Source organism: Dasypus novemcinctus, chromosome 30 (genome assembly GCF_030445035.2).
Source record: "Dasypus novemcinctus isolate mDasNov1 chromosome 30, mDasNov1.1.hap2, whole genome shotgun sequence".
Taxonomy (NCBI): Eukaryota; Metazoa; Chordata; class Mammalia; order Cingulata; family Dasypodidae; genus Dasypus; species Dasypus novemcinctus.
Genome location: NC_080702.1, coordinates 929,712 through 953,099, shown reverse-complemented (window position 1 = coordinate 953,099; position 23,388 = coordinate 929,712).

The window sequence follows — 23,388 nt, the reverse complement described above, 5'->3', positions numbered from 1 at the left end:
AGCCATGGCGGAGGCGAAGGCAGTAGTAAGCGCTTTAGTTTGAGGGTCAATATCTCGGCAGGCTAAGACCCACTCGTGTATCTGCTTGTCGCGAAGAGGGAGGATGACAGTCCGGAAGGGTGCGAGGCATCCGTCGAGAATAAGCTCTTTTGCTAACATAAATTGGGCGTCTTCATTGGTGATTTTCCGCTGACAGGCTTCTAGAACGTGTGCGACAAACGCAGGAAAGGTCTCTTGTGGGTCTTGAAGCATTTGCGCAAATTTGGTAGATTGCTTGGAGGAGACTAGCGAAAATGACCGCTGGACAAGGTTCTTTGCTCGTTGCCAAAACCCTGGATCTATATTGACATAAGACTGAGGATTAGCAAAGCCGTTGATTCCGGTGTAGGCGTCCGGTGGATCTCTGACACCGATGCGGGCGTTCTCTGCTACTTGCTGCTCAACAGCATGCTGATAATAGGCACGCCATTCAAGAAACTGACCAGGCGGAAGGATGGCGTGGGCTAAGGAAATCCAGTCATAGGAGAGCGCAAGTTGAACTCCCAGTTCTTCTAACAATTGTTGGACATATGGGCTACCTATACCATCTTCTTTCACGGCCTTTCGCAGTGTCTTGATCTCTTCGGCCGTAAAGGGAAGCCAGGTCTGAGGGCACTGTGGCGTAGGCAGCGGGTTGAGCGGGTAAAGCTGAGGGGCGGAAGGGTGCGCTCTTCCGGAGTCGCCGTTATATGGTGGTGGCGAGGGATGAGCGGTAGCGGGAAACAAGTGAGGGAGTGGCAGCTTAGCAGCGTCAAGGCGGCAACAAGCTGGTGGCGGGACCCTTTTGAGCGTCGGACAAGATGGCGGTGAAGCCACGTCATTTCCGGGAGCCGGCCAAGATGGCGGCGAAGTTACGTCACTTCTGGGGTCCGGCCAAGATGGCGGCGGAGTTACATCATTTCCGGGGGCTGGCCAAGACGGCGACGAAGCTACATGATTTCCGGGGGCCGGCCAAGATGGCGACGAAGCTACATCATTTCCGGGGGCCGGCCAAGATGGCGGCGAAGCTACATCATTTCCGGGGGCCGGCCAAGATGGCAGCGAAGCTACATCATTTCCGGAGGCCGGCCAAGATGGCGGCGAAGCTACATGATTTCCGGGGGCCGGCCAAGATGGCGGCGAAGCTACATCATTTCCGAGGGCCGGCCAAGATGGCGGCGAAGCTACATCATTTAAGGGGGCCGGCCAAGATGGCGGCGAAACTACATCATTTCCAGGGGCCGGCCCGGGGGATGACGAGACAGGAAGGGGCGGGTAAAGGCGAGAGGAAGCGCCTTTGTTCCCGCCGGCGGGCTCTAATCCGGGTGAGGAAGAAGCAGGAAGCACGCCATCTTGGGCAGGGGTGGAGGAAGGACGAGGAGGTCCGCTATTCTGAGGAGCCACAGAAACGGTTTCTGTAGGCGGTGGGGAGCGCGAGTGGGGAGGCTCGCGCTCGAGAGCTGCGGCGAGCTGGTCAGACAGAGAATTCGTGTCTCTAAGATCATCGGGCTCATAATCATTGGGTTGTTTGATCGATTTGTCCCGGATGACTTCGGATGGTGCACCAAGGAGGCAGGCACGAACGGCCACAAGAGTAGGCAGCAGGCCGGGCGGAAAAGACCGCCTTTCATGCTCTATGGCAGAGGTAACTCGATCTATTAGCCGTGAGTACGTGTCCGGGCTCCAGAGCTGGCAGGTGGCGAGCCACGGATTGAAGGGGAGTAGTAAGTCCCAATATTTTTGTAGCTGTTTCAGGGAAACGCGAACCCCATTGGTATCAAGCAGGGTGGCTAAAAGCCGAACCTGAGGGGTATGGTGTGAAGAGAAGGAGGTGCCCATAGTGGGAGAAGAAAAGATGGCGACGGGGTCCCTACCTGGAGAGCTGAAATGGTCGCCAGTAGACAACAGCAACAGCAGACAACAGGGGCTGTAAGGCGGTGGAAGGAAAGGATCCCGGACGAGCCCCCAAGTGTGGGCTCGCTGGCAGTGATTAGCGGCCCACGAGGTCCGGGCAGCCTTCCATGGCTCGGCGGGAAGCCCCTAGGCCAGCGCGTAGGCCTAGGTTCTCCAGGCGTGGGGGACACGCGGTAAAAACCACGGAGACAGCCTGAGCGCAGGAACAAGTCTGCTTTATTGCGGAAATACACTTGGTTATATAGGGTTGGGTAGAGGGAGGGGCAGGAGCTGGGGCGGGTTAAATACGGGGCGGTAGTGGATAGGGGGAGTTGTGCAGGCGGCTATGAGGTAGGCAGTAGCCAGGGAAGAAGGCAGATTATATATTGGCAACGTGGGCGGGACTGGCGGGAAAGACAGCAACGGCTGGAGGAAGGAGATAACAAAGGCTGGGGGAAGGGATGCAGCAACAGAGATAGGAATGTTAGCACAAAAAATGAAGGAAAGGAGATAGCTGCAAAATCTCTGCACACAATGCTTAGTTCTCTGAAGTAAATCATATGTTCCATGCTTTTACAGGTAGGTTTAAAGAGTTAGCTGCTATAACCCCAGTTATGCTTTCCTATAGAGTAAATGGTAGTTTTAGAGATAGAAATGTTAGCACAAAAACTGAAGGAAGGGAGATAGCTGCAAAATCTCTGCACGCAATGCTTAGGTCTCAGAAGGAAATCATATGTGCCATGTTGTTTCATTTAGGTTTAAAGAGGTAGGTGCTATACCCTCGTTTATGCTTTCCTATATAGGAAATACTAGTTTTAGAGATAGGAATGTTAGCACAAAAACTGAAGGAAAGGAGATTGCTGCAATATATCTGCACACAATGCATAGTTCTCAGAAGGAAATCATATGTGCCATGTTGTTTTATTAAGGTTTAAAGACCCAACTGATGATGCAACTAGAAAATGACCTCATACAGAAGGTTCAACGCGGATCATCGGAATATCCCTGTCTACATAAAATAACATGACTTTAAAATGCTGTTTGACCTCAAGTAATGGGGAAATGGAAAGGAGAAATGAGTTTATATGGCTACGAGTCTCTAAAAAAGAGTCTGGAGGCTGTCAGAAGGATTGACCTTATGCACAACTGAGCAGAGTCTGAGAGACAGATAATGAAGATACAACCCCCAGATATCGGTTCCTTCGAGGGCTAAAGAGACCAATGGGAGTTATGGTCATGGCCGATGGGGTTAACTACCAGGTCAGATGGCCCCTCTTTGGAAATGGTTTTTATGTGTGACGAATCTGGACTCAGATGGGATGTCTCTTCATAAGACTTTCATGCTAATGTGCTGGAGGTGCAGTGAGTGTCAGGGTTTAAGATATATTTAGGGGATTATGAATCTCTGGACTGACAATGTGATAGCCAGGTCCTGAGCCTCAACAGACTCCAGCACCTACAATCTGACTTATTGGGCTCACCACACTCAGCTAAGGTGGAGTTGAAGAAGGAAAACCACCACACCATGGAGCCTAGAGTGATTACAACTGAAAGTGGGAGGATTGCATCCAGCATCCATGTGGAATCTGAGCCTCCTCTTCACATAGAGGTGCAATAGACACAACCAATCCAATGTCCACATAGAAAAGGTGGCATTGGATTGAGAAAAGTGGACATGATGGCTGATGGGTATGGGGAAAGGCAGGAAGAGATGAGAGGTGGAGGCGCCTTTGGGACATGGAGCTGCCCTGGATGGTGCTTCAGGGGCAATCACCGGACATTGTAAATGCTCACAGGGCCCACTGGACGGAATGGGGGAGAGTGTAGGCCATGGTGTTGACCGTTGACCATGGGGTGCGGGGTTGCCCAGAGATGTACTTGCCTAATGCAATGGATGTGTCATGATGATAGGAGGGAGTATTGCTGGGGGTGGGGAGAGATGGGGTGGGGGTGATAGGGTTCAATGGGACCTCATATATATATATATATATTTAATGTAATATTATTACAAAGTCAATAAAAAAAAGTTACCTGCTATACCCTCGTTTATGCTTTCCTATATAGGAAATGCTAGTTTTAGAGATAGGAATGTTAGCACAAAAACTGAAGGAACGGAGATAGCTGCAAAATCTCTGCACACAATGCTTAGGTCTCAGAAGGAAATCATATGTACCATGATTTTCCAGGTAGCTTTAAATCGTTAACGGCTATACCCCCTGTTATACTTTCCTATAGTGTAAATGATAGTTTTAGAGATAGGAATGTTAGCACAAAAACTGAAGGAAAGGAGATAGCTACAAAATCTCTACACTCAATGCTTAATTCCCTGAAGTAAAGCACATGTGACATCCTCTTTCCAGTAGGTTAAAGAATTAGCTTCTATACCCTCGGTTATGCTTTTGTATATAGTAAATGCTAGGTTTAGAGATAGGAATGTTAGCACAAAAACTGAAGGAAAGGTGATTGCGGAAAAATCTGTGCAAACAATGCTTAGTTCTCAGAAGTATATCATATGTGCCATGTTGTTTAATTTAGGTTTAAAGAGTTAACTGCTATACCCTCAGTTATGCTTTCGTATATATTAAATGCTTGTTTTAGAGATAGGAATGTTATCACTAAAAATGAAGGAAAGGAGATAGCTGCAAAATCTCTGCGCACAATGCTTAGTTCTCAGATGTAAATCATATGTGCCATTTTGTTCCATTTAGGTTTAAAGAGTTAACTGCTATACCCTCGGTTATGCTTTCATATATAGGAAATGCTAGTTTGAGATAGGAATGTTAGCACTAAAAATGAAGGAAAGGAGTTAGCTGCAAAATCTCTGCACACAATGCTTAGTTCTCTGAAGTATATCATATGTACCATGCTTTTACAGGTAGGTTTAAAGAGTTAGCTGCTATAACCCCAGTTATGCTTTCCAATAGTGTAAATGCTAGTTTTAGAGATAGAAATGTTAGCACAAAAACTGAAGGAAAGGAGATAGCTGCAAAATCTCAGCACGCAATGCTTAGGTCTCAGAAGGAAATCATATGTGCCATGTTGTTTCATTTAGGTTTAAAGAGGTAGCTGCTATACCCTCGGTTATGCTTTCCTATATAGGAAATACTAGTTTTAGAGATAGGAATGTTAGCACAAAAACTGAAGGAAAGGAGAGTGCTGCAATATATCTGCACACAATGCATAGTTCTCAGAAGGAAATCATATGTGCCATGTTGTTTTATTAAGGTTTAAAGACCCAACTGATGATGCAACTGGAAAATGACCTCATACAGAAGGTTCAACACGGATCATCGGAATATCCCTGTCTACATAAAATAACATGACTTTAAAATGCTGTTTGACCTCATGTAAGGGGGAAATGGAAAGGAGAAATGAGTTTATATGGCTACGAATCTTTAAAAAAGAGTCTGGAGGCTGTCAGAAGGATTGACCTTATGCACAACTGAGCAGAGTCTGAGGGACAGATAATGCAGATACAACCCCAGATATCGGTTCCTTCGAGGGCTAAAGAGACCCATGGGAGTTATGGTCATGGCCGATGGGGTTAACTACCAGGTCAGACGGCCCCTCTTTGGAACTGGTGTTTATGTGTGACGAATCTGGACTCAGATGGGATGTCTCTTCATAAGTCTTTCATGCTAATGTGCTGGAGGTGCAGTTAGTGTCGGGGTTTAAGATATATTTAGGGGATTTGAATTTCTGGACTGACAATGTGATAGCCAGGTCCTGAGCCTCAACAGACTCCAGCACCTACAATCTGACTTACTGGGCTCACCACACTCAGCTAAGATGGAGTTGAAGAAGGACAACCACCACACCATGGAGCCTATAGTGATTACAGCTGAAAGTGGGAGGATTGCATCCAGCATCCATGTGGAATCTGAACCTCCTCTTCATATAGAGGTGCAATAGACAGAACCAATCCAATGTCCACATAGAAAAGGTGGCATTGAATTGAGAAAAGTGGACATGATGGCTGATGGGTATGGGGAAAGGCAGGAAGAGATGAGAGGTGGAGGCGCCTTTGGGACATGGAGCTGCCCTGGATGGTGCTTCAGGGGCAAACACCGGACATTGTAAATGCTCACAGGGCCCACTGGATGGAATGGGGGAGAGTGTGGGCCAAGGTGTTGACCGTTGACCATGGGGTGCGGGGTTGCCCAGAGATGTATTTGCCTAATACAATGGATGTGTCATGATGATAGGAGGGAGTATTGCTGGGGGGGGAGAGTTGGGGTGGGGGTGATAGGGTTCAATGGGACCTCATATATATATATATATATTTAATGTAATATTATTACAAAGTCAATAAAAAAAAGTTACCTGCTATACCCTCGTTTATGCTTTCCTATATAGGAAATGCTAGTTTTAGAGATAGGAATGTTAGCACAAAAACTGAAGGAAAGGAGATAGCTGCAAAATCTCTGCACACAATGCTTAGTTCTCAGAAGGAAATCATATGTACCATGATTTTCCAGGTAGCTTTAAAGCGTTAGCGGCTATACCCCCTGTTATACTTTCCTATAGTGTAAATGATAGGTTTAGAGATAGGAATGTTAGCACAAAAACTGAAGGAAAGGAGATAGCTACAAAATCTCTACACTCAATGCTTAATTCCCTAAAGTAAAGCACATGTGACATCCTCTTTCCAGTAGGTTTAAAGAATTAGCTGCTATACCCTCGGTTATGCTTTGCTATATAGAAACTGCTAGTTTTAGAGATAGGAATGTTAGCACAAAAACTGAAGGAAAGCAGATAGCTGCACTGATATACCTTCGGTTATACTTTCCTATATAGTAAATGCTAGTTTTTGAGGTAGGAATGTTAGCAAAAAAACTGAAGGAAAGGAGATAGCTACAAAATCTCTGCACACCATGCTTAGTTTTCAGAAGTAAACCATATGTGCCATATTGTTTCATTTAGGTTTAAAGAGTTACCTGCTATACCCTCGGTTATGACTTTCAATATAGTAAATGCTAGTATTAGAGATAGGAATGTTAGAACAAAAAATGACGGAAAGGGAAAGCTGGAAAATCTCAGCACACAATGCTTAGTTCCCTAAACTAAAGCACATGTGACATCCTCTTGCAAGTAGGTTTAAATAGTTAGCAGCTTTTCCCGCGGATATGCGATCCTATATAGCAAATGCTAGTTTTAGAGTTAGGAATGTTAGCACAAAAACTGAAGGAAAGGAGATACCTGCAAAATATCTGCACACAGTGCTTAGTTCTCAGAAGCAGATCATATGTGCCATGTTGTTTCATTTAGGTTTAAAGAGTTAGCTGCTTTACCTTTGTTTATGCTTTTTTGCATAGTAAATGCTAGTTTTAGATATAGCAATGTTAGCACAAAACCTGAAGGAAAGGTGATAGCTGCAAAATCTCTGCACACAATGCTTAGTTCTCAGAAGTAAATCATATGTGCCATGTTGTTTCAATTAGGTTTAAATAGTTACCTGGTATAACCTCGGTTATGCTTTCCTATATAGTAAATGCTAGTTTTAGAGATGGGAATGCTAGTACAAAAACTCAAGGATAGGAGATAGCTGCAAAATATCTGCACACAATGTTTAGTTCTCAGAAGTAAATCATATGTGCCATGTTGTTTCATTTAGCTTTAAAGAGTTAGCTGCTATACCCCCTGTTTTGCTTTCCTATAGTGTAACAGGTAGTTTTAGAGATAGGCATATTAGCACAAAAACTTAAGGAATGGAGATAGACACAAAATCTCTGCACTAAATGCTTAGTTCTCTAAGGTAAAGCACATGTGACATCCTCTTTCAAGTAGGTTTAAAGAGTTAGCTGCTGTACCCTCTGTTACGTTTTCCTATATAGTAAATGCTAGTTTTAGAGATACGAATATAAGCACAAAAACTGAATTTAAGGAGATAGGTGCAAAATCTCTGCACTCAATGCATAGTTCTTAGAAGTAAATCATATCTGCCATCTTGTTTCATTTAGGTAAAAAGTTAGCTGCTATACGCCCGGTTATGCTTTCCTATACTGTAAATGCTAGTTTTAGAGTTAGGCATATTAGCACAAAAAATTAAGGAAAGGAGATAGCTACAAAATCTCTGCACACAATGCTTCGTTCTCAGAAGTAAATCATATATGTCATGTGGTTTCATTTAGGTTTAAAAAGTTACCTGCTATACCATCGGTTATGCATTCCTATAAAGTAAATGCTAGTTTTAGAGATAGGAATGTTAGTACAAAAACTGAAGGAAAGGAGAAATCTGCAAAATCTCTGCACAGAGTGCTTAGTTCTCAGATGTAAATCATATGTGCCATGTTGTTTCAATTGGATTTAAATTGTTAGATGCTATACCCTCGTTTATGCAGCCCTATATAATAAATGCTAGTTTTAGAGATGGGAATGCTAGTACAAAAACTGCAGGAAAGGAGATAGCCACAAAATCTCTCACTCAATGCTTAGTTCCCTAAAGTAAAGCATATGTGACATCCTCTTACAAGTAGGTTTAAAGAGTTAGCTGCTATACCCTCGGTTATGCTTTCCTATATAGGAAATGTTAGTTTTAAAGATACTAATGTTAGCACAAAAAATGAAGGAAAGGAGATAGGTGCAAAATCTCTGCACACAATGCTTAGTTCTCACAAGAAAATCATATGTACCATGCTTTTTCAGGCAGGTTTAAAGAGTTAGCTGCTATATCACCTGTTATGCTTTCCTAATGTGTAAAAGCTAGTTTTAGAAATAGGCATACTAGCACAAAAACTGAAGGAAAGGACATAGCCACGAAATCTCTGCACTCAATGCTTACTTCCCTAAAGTAAATTACATGTGACATCGTCATTCAAGTAGGTTTCAAGAGTTTGCTGCTATACACTCTGTTACGCTTTCCTTTACAGTAAATGTTAATTTTAGAGATAGGAATGTTAGCACGAAAACTGAAGGAAAGGAGATAGCTGAAAATGTCTGCACACAATGCTTAGTTGTCAGAAGTAGGTCATATGTGCAATGTTGTTTCATTTATTTTCAAACAGTTAGCTGCTATATATACCCTGGGTTAATCTCTCCTATATAGTTAATGCTAGTTTTAGGGATAGGAATGATAGCACAAAAAATGAAGGAAAGGAGATAGCTGCAAAATCTCTGCACGCAATGCTTATTTCTCAGAAGTAAATTATATGTGCCATGTTGTGTCATTTAGGTTTAAAGAGTTAGCTGCAATACCCTCTGTTATCCTTTCCTATGTAGTAAATGCTAGTTTTAGGGATAGGAATGTTAGCACAAAAACTGAAGGAAAGGAGATAGCTACAAAATCTCTGCACACAATGCTGAGTTCTCAGAAGTAAATCATATGTGCCTAGTTGTTTCAGTTAGGTTTAAATAGTTACCTGCAAGAACCTCGGTTATGCTTTCCTATATAGTAAATGCTAGTTTTAGAGATAGGAATTTTAGCACAAAAACTGAAGGAAAGGAGAATGCTGCAAAATCTCTGCACACAATGCTTAGTTCTGAGAAGGAAATCACATGAGCGATGTAGTTTCACTTAGGTTTAAAGATTAGCTGCTATACCCCGTGTTATGCTTTCCTATACTGTAAATGCTAGTTTTCGAGATAGGAATTTTAGCACCAAAACTGAAGGAAAGGAGATAGCCGCAAAATCTCTGCACTCAATGCTTAATTCCCTAAAGTAAAGCACATGTGACATCCTCTTTCAAGTAGGTTTAAAGAGTTAGCTGCTATACCCTCGGTCATGTTTTCCAATATAGGAAATGCTAGTTTTAGACATAGGAATGTTAGCACAAAAACTGAAGGAAAGGAAAGAGCTGGAAAATCTCTGCACACAATCCTTACTTCTCTGAAGGAAATCATATGTGCCATGTTGTTTCACTTAGGTTTAAAGAGTTAGCTGCTATTCTCCTGGTTATGCTTTCCAAATGGGAAATGCTGGTTTTAGAGATAGGAATGTTAGCACAAAAACTGAAGGAAAGGAGATAGCTACAAAATCTCTGCACACAATGCTTATTTCTCAGATGTAAATCACATGTAACATGCTTTTTCAGGTAGGTTTAAAGAGTTAGCTGCTATTCCCCCTGTTATGCTTTCCTATACTGTAAAAGCTAGTTTTAGAGATAGGAATGTTAGCACGAAAACTAATGGAGAGGATATAGCCGCAAAATCTCTGCACTCAATGCTTAGTTCCCTAAAGTAAAGCACATGTGACATCCTGTTTCAAGTAGATTTAAAGACGTAGCTGCTATACCCTCGGTTATGCGTTCCTATAGAGTAAAAGCTAGTTTTAGAGAGAGGAATGTTAGCACAAAAACTGAAGGAAAGCAGATAGCTGCAAAATCTCAGCACAAAACGCTTAGTTCTCAGAAGTAAATCATATGCGCCATATTGTTTCATTTAGGTTTAAAGAGTTAACTGCTATACGCTCCGTTATGCTTTCGTACACAGTAAATGCTAGTTTTAGAGATAGGAATGTTACCACTAAAAATGAAAGAAAGGCGAGAGCTGCAAAATCTCTGAACAATGCTTATTTCTCAGAAGTAAATCATATCTAGCATGCTATTTTAGGTAGGTTTAAAGAGTTAGCTGCTATACCACCGGTTATGCTTTCCTATAGTGTAAATTCAAGTTTTAGAGATAGGAATGTTAGCACAAAAAATGAAGGAAAGGAGATAGCTACAAAATCTATGCACACAATGCTTACTTCACAGGAGTAAAACATATGTGCCATGTTGTTTCAATGAGGTTTAAAAAGTAAGCTGGTATACCGTCGGTTATGCTTTCCTATATAGGAAATGCCAGTTTTAGACATAGGAATGTTAGCACAAAAACTGAAGGAAAGGAGATAGCTGCAAAATCTCTGCACACAATGCTTAGTTCTCAGAAGTAAATCATATGTTCCATGATTTTTCAGGTAGGTTTAAAGAGTGACCTGCTATACCCACGGTTATGCTTTCCTATAGAGAAAAAGCTAGTTTTAGAGATAGGAATGTTAGCCCAAAAACTGAAGGAAAGCAGATAGCTGCAAAATCTCTGCAGAAAATGCTTAGTTCTCAGAAGTAAATCATATGCGCCATATTGTTTCATTTAGGTTTAAAGAGTTAACTGCTATACGCTCCGTTATGCTTTCATACACAGTAAATGCTAGTTTTAGAGATAGGAATGTTAGCACCAGAACTGAAAGAAAGGAGAGAGCTGCAAAATCTCTGCACACAATGCTTAGTTCTCAGAAGTAAATCATATGTAGCATGCTATTTTAGGTAGGTTTAAAGAGTTTAGTTGCTATACCCCCGGTTATGCTTTCCTATAGTGTAAATTCAAGTTTTAGAGATAGGAATGTTAGCACAAAAAATGAAGGAAAGGAGATAGCTACAAAATCTATGCACACAATGCTTACTTCCCAGGAGTAAAAGATATGTGCCATGTTGTTTCAATGAGGTTTAAAAAGTAAGCTGCTATACCGTCGGTTATGCTTTCCTATATAGGAAATGCCAGTTTTAGAGATAGGAATGTTAGCACGAAAACAGAAGGAAAGGAGATAGTTGCAAAATCTCTGCAGACATTGCTTACTTCCCAGGAGAAAAACATAAGTGCCATGTTGTTTCATTTAGGTTTAAAGAGTTAGCTGCTTTACCCTCGGTTATGCTTTCCTATATAGGAAATGTTAGTTTTAGAGATAGGAATGATAGCACAAAAAATGAAGGAAAAGAGATAGCTGCAAAATCTTACACACAGTTCTTAGGTCTCACAAGGAAATCATATGTGCCATGTTGTTTCATTTAGGTTTAAAGAGTTAGCTGCTATACACTCGGTTATGCTTTCCTATATAGGAATTGCTTGTTTCAGAGTTAGGAATGTTAGCACAAAAACTGAAGGAAAGGAGATAGCTGCAAAATCTCTGCACACCATGCTTAGTTTTCAGAAGTAAATCATATGTGCCATGCTGTTTCATTTAGAGTTAAAGAGTTAACTGCTATACCCTCAGTTATGCTTTTGTTTATAGTAAATGCTGGTTTGAGAGTTAGGAATGTTAGCACCAAATCCGAAGGAAAGGAGATAGCTGCAAATCTCTGCACACAATGCTCAGGTCTCAGAAGTGATTCATATGTACCATGCTTCCTCATGTAGGTTTAAAGAGTCAGCTGCTATAACACCGGTTATGCTTTCATATAGTGTAAATGCTAGTTTTAGAGATAGGAATGTTAGTACAAAAACTGAAGGAAAGGAGATAGGTTCAAAATCTGTGCACTCAATGCTTAATTCCCTAAAGTTAAGCACACGTGACATCCTCTTTCATGTAGGTTCAAAGAGTTAACTGCTATACCCTCGGTTATCCTTTCCTATATAGGAAATGCTAGTTTTAGAGATAGGAATGTTAGCACAAACTGAAGTAATGGAAATAGCTGCAAAATCTCTGCACACAATGCTTAGGTCTGAAAAGGAAATCATAAGTGCCATGTTGTTTCACATAGTTTTAATGAGTTAGCTCCTATACCCTCGGGTACGCTTTCCTAGGTAGGAAATGCTAGTTTCAGAGATATGAATTATAGCACAAAAACTGAAGGACAGCAGATAGCTGAAAATCTCTGCACACAATGCTTAGTTCTCAGAAGTAAATCATATGTGCCATGTAGTTTCAGTGAGGTTTAAAGAGTTAGCTGCTATACCTTCGGTTATGCCTTCCTATATATGAAATGCTATTTTCAGAGATAGGAAGGGTAGCACAAAAACTGGAGGAAAGGATATAGCTGAAAATCTCTGCACACAATGCTTAGGTCTCAGAAGGAAATCATATGTGTCATGTTGTTTAATTTAGGTTTAAAGAGTTAACTGCTTTACGCTCACTTATGCTTTCGTACATAGTAAAGGCCTAGTTTTAGAGATAGAATGTTAGTACTAAAAATGAAGGAAAGGAGTGAGCGGCAAAATCTCTGCACACAATGTTTTGTTCTCAGCAGTAATTCATATATACCATGCTTTTTTAGGTAGTTTTAAAATGTTAGCTGCTATACCCCCGTTATGCTTTCCTATAGTGTAAATGCTAGGTTAGGGAGAGGAATGTTAGCACAAAAACTGAAGGAAAGGAGATAGCTGCAAATTCTGCACACAATGCTTAGTTTTCAGAAGTAAATCATATGTGCCATGCTGTTTCATTTAGGTTTAAAGAGTTAACTGCTATACCCTCAGTATTGCTTTTGTTTATAGTAAATGCTGTTTTTAGAGATAGGAATGTTAGCACCAAATCTGAAGGAAAGGAGATAGCTGCAAAATCTCTGCACACAATGCTTAGGTCTCAGAAGTGAATCATATGTACCATGCTTTTTCAGGTAGGTTTAAAGAGTTAGCTGCTATACCACCGATTATGCATTCTTATAGTGTAAATGCCAGTTTTAGAGATAGGAATGTTAGCACAAAAACTGAAGGAAAGGAGATAGGTTCAAAATCTGTGCACTCAATGCTTAATTCCCTAAAGTAAAGCACGTGTGACATCCTCCTTCAAGTAGGTTTAAAGAGTTAACTGCTATACCCTCGGTTATGCTTCCCTATATAAGAAATGCTAGTTTTAGAGATAGGTATGTGAGCACAAAAACTGAAGTAAAGGAGATAGCTGCAAAATCTCGGCACACAGTGCTTAGGTCTGAAAAGTTAATCATAAGTGCCATGTTGTTTCACTTAGTTTAAAGAGTTAGCTCCTATACACTCGGGTACATTTTCCTAGATAGGAAATGCTAGTTTCAGAGATAGGAATGTTAGCACAAAAACTGAAGGACTGCAGATAGCTGAAAATCTCTGCACACAATGCTTAGTTCTGAGAAGTAAATCATATGTGCCATGTTGTTTCAGTTAGGTTTAAAGAGTTAGCTGCTATACCTTCCGTTATGCCTTCCTATACATGAAATGCTAGTTTTAGAGGTAGGAAGGCTACCACAAAAACTGAAGGAAAGGAGATAGCTGAAAATCTCTGCACACAATGATTAGTCTCAGAAGGAAATCATATGTGCCATGTTGTTTAATTTAGGTTTAAAGAGTTAACTGCTTTACGCTGAGTTATGCTTTCGTACATAGTAAATGCTAGTTTTAGAGATAGGACTTTTAGTACTAAAAATGAAGGAAAGAAGTGAGCGGCAAAATCTCTGCACACAATGCTTAGTTCTCAGCAGTAATTCATATGTACCATGCTTTTTTAGGTAGTTATAAAGAGGTTAGCTGCTATACCCCCGGTTATGCTTTCCTATAGTGTAAAATGGTAGTTTTAAAGATAGGAATGTTGGCACAAAAAACTGAAGGAAAGGAGTTAGGTGCAAAACTCTGCACACAATGCTTACTTCACAAGAGTAAAACATATGTGCCATGTTGTTTCATTTAGGTTTTAAAGAGTTAGCTGCTATACACACGTAATGCTTTCCTATATAGGAAATGCTAGTTTTACAGATAGGAATGTTAGCACAAAAACTGAAGGAAAGAAGATAGCTGCAAAATGTCTGCACACAATGCTTAGTTCTCAGAAGTAAATCGTACGTACCATGCTTTTTCAGGTAGGTTTAAAGAGATAGCCCCTATACCGCTGTTTATGCTTTCTATATAGGAAATTCTAGGTTTAGAAATATGAATGTTAGCACAAAAACTGAAGTAAAAGAGATAGCTGCCAAATCTCTGCACAAAATATTTACTTCTCAGAAGTAAAACATATGTACCATGCTATTTCAGGTAGGTCTAAAGTGTTAGCTGCTATAACCCCCGGTTATGTTTTCCTATAGTGTAAATGCTAATTTTTGAGTTATGAATGTTAGTACAAAAACTGAAGGAAAGGAGATAGCTGCAAAATCTCTGCACACAATGCATACTTCTCAGAAGTAAATCGGACGTACCATGCTTTTTCAGGTAGGTTTAAAGAGTTAGCTCCTATACCCCCGGTTATGCTTTCCTCTTTATGAAATTCTCGTTTTGGAGATAGGAATGTTAGTACAAAAACTGAAGGAAAGAAGATAGATGCAAAATCTCTACACACAATGCTTAGTTCTCAGAAGTAGATCATATGCACCATGCTTTTTCACGTAGGTTTAAAGAGTTAGTTGCTATAAACCGGTTATGCTTTCCTATAGTGTAAATGCCAGTTTTAGAGATAGGAATGTTAGAACAAAAACTGAAGGAAAGGAGATAGCTGCAAAATCTCTGCACACTATGCTTAGTTCTCAGAAGTAAATCATATGTGCCATGTTGTTTCATTTAGGTTTATAGTGTAAGCGGATATACCCTCGGTTATGCTTTCCTACATAGAAAATTCTTGTTTTACAGATAGGAATGTTAGCACAAAAACTGAAGGAAGAAGATAGCTGCAAAATCTATGCACACAGTGCTTAGTTCTCAGAAGTGAATCATATGTGCCATGCTTTTTCAGTAGGTTTAAAGAGTTAGCTGCTATACCCCTGGTTATGCTTTCCTCTAGTGTAAATTCTAGTTTTAGTGGTAGGAATGTTAACACAAAAACTTAAGGAAAAGAGATAGCTGCAAAATCTCTGCCCACAATGTTTTCATCTCATAAGTAAATCATATGTGCCATGTTGTTTCAATTAGGTTTAAAGAGTTAGCTGCTATACCCTCGGTTATGATTTCCTAGCGTGTAAATGCTAATTTTAGAGAAAGGAATGTTAGCACAAAAACTGAAGGAAAAGAGATAGCTGCAAAATCTCTGCACAAAACGTTTAGTTCCCAGAAATAAATCATATGCGCCATGTTGTTTCATTTAGGTTTAAAGAGTTAGATGCTATACTCTCGGTTATGCTTTCCTATATAGGAAATGCTAGTTTTAGAGATATGAATGTTAGAACAAAAACTTAAGAAAAGGAGATAGCTGCAAAATGCCTGCACACAATGCTTACTTCTCAGAAGTAAATCATATGTGCCAATTTGTTTCATGTAGGTTTAAAGAGTTAGATGCTATACCAACGGTTATGCTTTCCTATATAGGAAATGCTAGTTTTAGAGATATGAATGTTAGAACCAAAACTTAAGGAAAGGAGATAGCTGCAAAACGCCTGCACACAATGCTTACTTCTCAGAAGTAAATCATATGTGCCAATTTGTTTTCATTTCAGTTTAAAGAGTTAGATGCTATTCCTCCGGTTATCCTTTCCTATGTAGGAAATCATCGTTTTAGAGATATGAATGTTAGCACAAAAACTGAAGGAAAGGAGATAGGTGCAAAATCTCTGCCCACAATGCTTAGTTTTCAGAAGTAAATTATGTGTACCATGCTTTTTGAAGTAGGTTGAAAGAGTTAGCTGGTAAGCCTCGGTTATGCTTTCCTATATAGGGAATGCTAGTTTTAGAGATATGAACGTTAGAACAAAAACTGAAGGAAAGGAGATAGCTGCAAGATCTCTGCACACAATGCTTATTCTCAGAAGTAAATCATATGTACCATGTTGTTTCATTTACTTTAAAGAGTTAGCTGATATACCCTCGGTTATGCTTTCCTATATAGGAAATTTTGTTTTACAAATAGGAATGTTAGCACAAAAACTGAAGGAAAGAAGATAGCTGCAAAATCTCTGCACACAATGCTTAGTTCTCAGAAGTAAATCGTATATACCATGCTTTTTCAGGTAAGTTTAAAGAGTTAGCTGTTATACCCCCGGTTATGCTTACCTGTAGTGTAAATGCTAGTTTTAGAGATAGGAATGTTAGCACAAAAACTGAAGGAAAATAGAGAGCTGCGAAATCTCTGCAAAAAATGTTTAGGTCTCAGAAATAAATCCTATGTGACATGTTGTTTCATTTAGGTTTAAAGTGTTACAGCTACACCCTCGGGTATGCTTTCCTTCAAAGGAAATGCTTTCTTTACACATAGGAATGTTAGCACAAAAAGAGAAGGAAAGAAGAAAGCTCCAAAATCTCTACACTCAATGCTTAGTTCTCAAAAGTAAATCACTTGTACCATGCGTTTTCTGGTAGGTTTAAAGAGTTAGCTGCTACAACCCTGGTTATGCTTTCCTATAGTGTAAAGGCAAGTTTTAGAGTTAGGAATATTAGCACAAAAACTGAAGGAAAAGAGATAGCTGCAAAATCCTCTGCACACAATGTTTAGTTGTCAAAAGTAAATCATGTGTGCCATGTTGTTTCTTTTAGGTTTACAGTGTTAGCTCCTATACCCCCGGGTATTCTTCGTATATTGTAAATGCTAGTTTTAGAGATAGGAATATTAGCACAAAAACTGAAGGAAAGGAGATAGCTGCAAAATCTCTGCACACATTCTTTAGTTCTCAGAAGTAAATCATATGTGCCATATTGTTTCATGTAGGTTTAAAGAGTTAACTGCTATACCCCTCGATTATGCTTTTCTATATAGGAAATGCTCATTTTAGATATATGAATGTTAGCACAAAACCTGAAGGAAAGTAGATAGCTGCAAAATCTCTGCACACAATGCTTAGTTCTCAGTAGTAAATCATATGTGCCATGTTGTTTCATTTAGGTTTAAACAGGAAGTGGCTATATCCTCGGTAATGCTTTCCAAAAGAGGAAATGCTAATTGTACAGGTAGGAACGTTAGCACAAAAAATGAAGGAAGGGAGATATCTGCAAAATCTCTGCACACAATGCTTAGTTCTCAGAAGTAAATCATATGTACCATGGTTTTTCAGGTAGGTTTAAAGAGTTAGCTGCTATAGCTCGATTATGCTTTCCTATAGTGTAAAAGCTAGTTTCAGAGATAGGAATGTTAGCACAAAAACTGAAGGAAAAGCGATAGCTGCAAAATATCTGCACACAATATTTAGTTCTCAGAAGTATATCATATGTGCCATGTTGTTTCATTTAGGTTTATAGAGTTAGCTGCTATACCCTCGGTTATGCTTTCCTATATAGGAAATGCTAGTTTTAGATAAATGAATGTTAGCACAAAAACTGAAGGATAGGAGATAGCTTCTCAATCTCTGCAAACAATGCTTAGTTCTCAGAAGTAAATCATATGTACCATGCTTTGTCAGGTAAGTTTAATGTGTTAGCTGCTATACCCCCGGTTATGCTTTCCTATAGTGTAAATGCTAGTTTTAGATTAGGAATGTCACCACAAAAACTGAATGAAAGGAGATATCTGCAAAATGTTGGCAAACAATGCTTAGTTCTCAGAAGTAAATCATATGTACCATCGTTTTTCAGGTAGGTTTGAAGAGTTAGCTGATATACCCGCATTTATGCTTTCCTATAGGATAAATGCTCGTTTTAGAGATGGGAATGTTAGCACAAAACCGAAGGAAAATAGATAGCTGCAAAATCTCTGCAAACAGTGTTTAGTTCTCAGAAGAAAATCATATGTGCCATATTGTTTCATTTAGGTTTAAAGAGTTAGCTGCTATACGCTCGGTTATGCTTTCCTATATAGGAAATGCTCGTTTTAGATATATGAATGTTAGCACAAAACCTGAAGGAAAGGAGATAGCCGCAAAATCTCTGCACACAATGTTTATTTCTCAGTAGTAAATCATATGTGCCATGTTGTTTCATTTAGGTTTATAGAGGTAGCGGCTATATCCTCGGTTATGCTTTCCAACATAGGAAATGCTAGTTTTACAGGTAGGAATGTTAGCACAAACACTGAAGGAAAGGAGATATCTGCAAAATCTCTGCACACAATGCTTAGTTCTCAGAAGTAAATCATGTGTACCATGCTTTTTTCAGGTAGGTTTAAAGAGTTAGCTGCTATCCCCGCCCGGTAATGCTTTCCTATAGTGTAAATGCCTGTTTTAGAGATAGGAATGTTACCACAAAAACTGAAGGAAAGGAAATAGCTGCAAAATCTCAGCACACAATGCTTACTTCTCAGAAGTAAATCATATGTACCATGCTTTTTCAGGTAAGTTTGAAATGTAAACTGGTATACCCCCGGTTATGCTTTCCTATAGTGTAAATGCTAGTTTTAGAGATAGGAATGTTAGCACAAAAACTGAAATAAAACAGAGAGCGGCGAAATCCTACACAAAATGTTTAGGTGTCAGAAGTATATCATATGTGCCATGTTGTTTCATTTAGGTTTAAAGAGTTAGCTGCTATACCCTCGGTTATGCTTTCCTACATAGGAAATGCAGGTTTTACAGATAGTAATGTTAGCACAAATACTAAAGGAAAGATGGCTGCAAAATCTCTGCACACAATGCTTTGTTCTCAGAAGGAAATCATATGTACCATGCTTTTTCAGGTAGATTTAAAGAGTTAGGTGCTATACCCCCCAGTTATGCATTACTCTATAGGAAATGCTAGTTTTACAAATATGAATGTTAGCACAAAAACTAAAGGAAAGGAGATAGCTGCAAAATCTCTGCCCACAATGTTTAGATCTCACAAGTAAATCATATGTGCAATGTTGTTTCATTTAGGTTTTAAGAGTTAGCTGCTATACCCTCGGTTATTCTTTCCTGTATAAGAAATGCTAGTTTTAGTGGTATGAATGTTAGCACAAAAACTGAAGGAAAGAAGATAGCTGCAAAATCTCTGCACACAATGCTTATATCTCAGAAGTAAATTATATGTACCATGGTTTTTCAGGTAGGTTTAAAGAGTTAGCTGCTATACCCCGGTTAGGCTTTCTGTAGTATAAATGCTAGTTTTAGAGAAAGGAATGTTAGCACAAACACTGAAGGAAAGAAGATACCTGCAAAATCTCTACACAAAATGCTTAGTTCTCAGAAGTAAATCATATGTTCCATGCTTATTCAGGTAGGTTTAAGGAGTTAGCTGCTATACCCCCGGTTTTGCTTTCCTTTATAGGAAATGCTAGTTTTAGAAATATGAATGTTAGTACAAAAACTGACCGAAAGGAGATAGCTGCAAAAATCTCTGCACACAATGCTTAGTTCTAAGATGTAAATCACATGTGCAATGTTGTTTCATTTAGCTTTAAAGACTTAGCGGCTATATTCTCGGTTATGCTTTGCTATAGAGGAAATGCTTGTTTTACAGATAGGAATGTTAGCACAAAAACTGAAGGAAAGAAGATAGCTTCAAAATCTCTGCACACAATGCTTAGTTCTCAGAAGTAAATCATATGTACCATGATTTTTCAGGTACGTTTAAAGAGTTAGCTGCTATACCTCCGGTTATGTTTTCCAAGAGAGTAAATGCTAGTTTTACAGATAGGAATGTTAGCAGAAAAACTGAAGGAAAAGAGATAGCTGCAAAATCTCTGCACAGAATTTTTAGTTCTCAGAAGTAAATCATATGTGCCAATTTGTTTCAGTTATGTTTTCAGAGTTAGCTGCTATACCCTCTGTTATGCTTTCCTATGTAGGAAATCCTAGTTTTAGAGATATGAAAGTTAGCACAAAAACTGAAGGAAAGGAGATAGCTGCAAAATCTCTACACTCAATGCTTAGTTCTCAGAAGTAAATCATATGTACCATCCTTTTTCAAGTAGGTTTAAAGAGCTAGCTGCTATACCTCCGGTTATGCTTTCCTATAGGGAAAATGTTAGTTTTAGAAATATGAATGTGAGCACAAAACCTGAAGGAAAGGAGATAGCTGCAAAATCTCTACACTCAATGCTTATTTCTCAGAAGTAAATCATATGTATCATCCTTTTTCAAGTAGGTTTAAAGAGTTAGCTGCTATACCCCCGGTTATGCTTTCATATAGGATAAATGCAAGTTTTTAGAGAAAGAAATGTTAGCTCAAAAACTGTGGGAAAGAAGACAGCTGCAAAATCCCTGCACAGAACGCTTAGTTCTCAGAAGTAATTGATATGTGCCATGTTGTTTCATTTAGGTTTAAAGAGTTAGCGGCTATACCCTCGGTTATGCTTTCCTTTACAGGAAGTTCTAGTTTTACAAATATGAATGTTAGCACAAAAACTGAAGGAAAGAAGATAGCTGCATAGTCTCTGCAAACAATGCTTAGTTCTCAAAAGTAAATCGTATGTACCATGCTTTTTCAGGTAGGTTTAAAGAATTAGCTCCTATACCCCTGGTTATGCTTTCCTATAGTATATGTGCTTGTTTTAGAGAAAGGAATGTTAGCACAAAAACTGAAGGAAAGGAGATAGCTGCAAAATCTGTGCAAACAATGCTTAGTTTCCAGTAGTAAATCATATGTGCATTGTTGTTTCATTTAGCTTTAAAGACTTAGCGGCGATACCCTCGTTATGCTTTCTATGTAGGAAATGCTAGTTTTACAGCTGGAATGTTACCAGAAAAACTGAAGGAAAGAAGATACCTGGAAAATCTCTGCACACAATGCATAGTTCACAGAAGGAAATCGTATGTACCATGCTTTTTCAGGTAATTTTAAAGAGTTAGCTGCTATACCCCCGGTTATGCTTTCCTATATAGGAAATGCTCATTTTAGAGATATGAATACTAGCACAAAAACTGAAGGAAAGGAGGTAGCTGCAAAATCTCTGCACACAATGTTTAGTTCTCAGAATAAATCATCTGTGTCATGTTGTTTCATTTAGGTTTAAAGAGTTAGCTGCTATACCCTCGATTATACTTTCCTATATAGGAAATGCTAGTTTTAGAAATATGAATGTTAGCTCAAAAACTGATGGAAAGGAGATAGCTCCAAAATATCTACACTCAATGCTTAGTTCTCAGAAGTAAATCATATGTAGCATGCTTTTTCAAGTAGGTTTAAAGAGTCAGCTGCTATTCCCCCGGTTATGCTTTCCTATATATGAAATGCAAGTTTTAGAGATATGAATGTTAGCACAAAAACTGAAGGAAAGGAGATAGCTGCCAAATCTCTGCACAACAATGTTTAGTTCTCAGAAGTAATCATATGTACCATCCTTTTTCAAGTAAGTTTAAAGAGTTAGCTGCTATGTCCTCGTTTTTTCTTTACTATGTAAGAAATTCTAGTATTAGAGATTGGAATGTTAGCACAAAAACTGAAGGAAAGGAGACAGCTGCAAAATCTCTGCACACAATGCTTAGTTCTCAGAAGTAAATCATAAGTACCATGGTTTTTCAGGTAGGTTTAAAGAGTTAGCTGCTACAACCCCGGTTATGCTTTCCTAGAGTACAAATACTAGTTTTACAGAAAGGAATGTTTAGCACAAAAACTGAAGGAAAAGAGATAGCTGCAAAATATCTGCACACAATGCTTAGTTCTTAGAAGTAAATAATATGTGCCATGTTGTTTCATTTAGGTTTAAAGAGTTAGCTTCCATACCCTCGATTATGCTTTCCTATATTGGAAATGCTAGTTTTACTGATAGAATGTTAGCACAAAAACTGAAGGAAAAGGGATAGCTGCAAAATCTTTGCACGCAATGTTTAGTTCTCAGAAGTAAGTTATATGTGCCACGTTGTTTCATTTAGGTTTAAAGAGTTAGCTGCTATAACCCTCTGTTATGCTTTCCTATATAGGAAATGCTAGTTTTAGAGATATGAATGTTACCACAAACCTGAAGGAAAGGAGATAGCTGCAGAATCTCTGCACACAATGCTAGTTCTGAGAAGTAAATCATATGTGCCATGTTGTTTCATTTAGGTTCAAAGAGTTAGCGGCATACCTTCTGTTATCCTTTCCTATATAGGAAACGCTAGTGTTAAAGATAGGAATTTTAGCACAAAAACTGAAGGAAAGTAGATAGCTGCAAAATCTCTGCACAGAATGCTTACTTCTCAGAAGTATATCATATGTACCACGGTTTTTCAGGTAGGTTTAAAGAGTAAGCTTCTATATCCCCGGTTATGCTTTCCTATAGTGTAAATGTTAGTTTTAGAGATAGGAATGTTGGCACAAAAACTGAAGGAAAAGAGATAGCTGCAAAATCTCTGCCCACAATGCTTAGTCCTCAGAAGTAAATCATATGTACCATGCTTTTTCAGGTAGGTTTAAGGAGTTAGCTGCTATAAGCCCGGTTATGCTTTCCTATATAGGAAATGCTAGTTTTAGAGATATGAATGTTAGCACAAAAACTGAAGGAATGGAGAAAGCTGCAAAGTCTCTGCACATAATGTATAGTTCTCAGAAGCAAATCATATGTGCCATGTTGTTTCATTTAGGTTTAAAGAGTTAGCTGCTATACCCTCGGTTATGCTTTCCTATATAGGAAATGCAAGTTTCACAGATTTGAATGTTAGCACAAAATCTGAAGGAAAGAAGATAGCTGCAAAATCTCTGCACACAATGCTTAGTTCTCAGAAGTAAATCATATGTACAATGTTTTTTCAGGTAGGTTTAAAGAGGTAGCTGCTATACCCCTGGTTATCCTTTCCTATCTAGGAAATTCTAGTTTTAGGGATGTGAATGTTAGCACAAATACTGAAGGAAAGGAAATAGCTGCAAAATCTCTGCACTCAATGTTTAGTTCTCAGAAGTAAATCATATGTGCCATGTTGTTTCATTTAGGTTTGAAGAGTTAGCGGCTATACCCTCGGTTATGCTTTCCTATACAGGAAATGCTAGTTTTACAAATACGAATGTTAGCTAGCACAAAAACGGCAGGAAGAAGATAGCTGAAAAATCTCTGCACACAATGCTTAGTTCTCCGATGTAAAT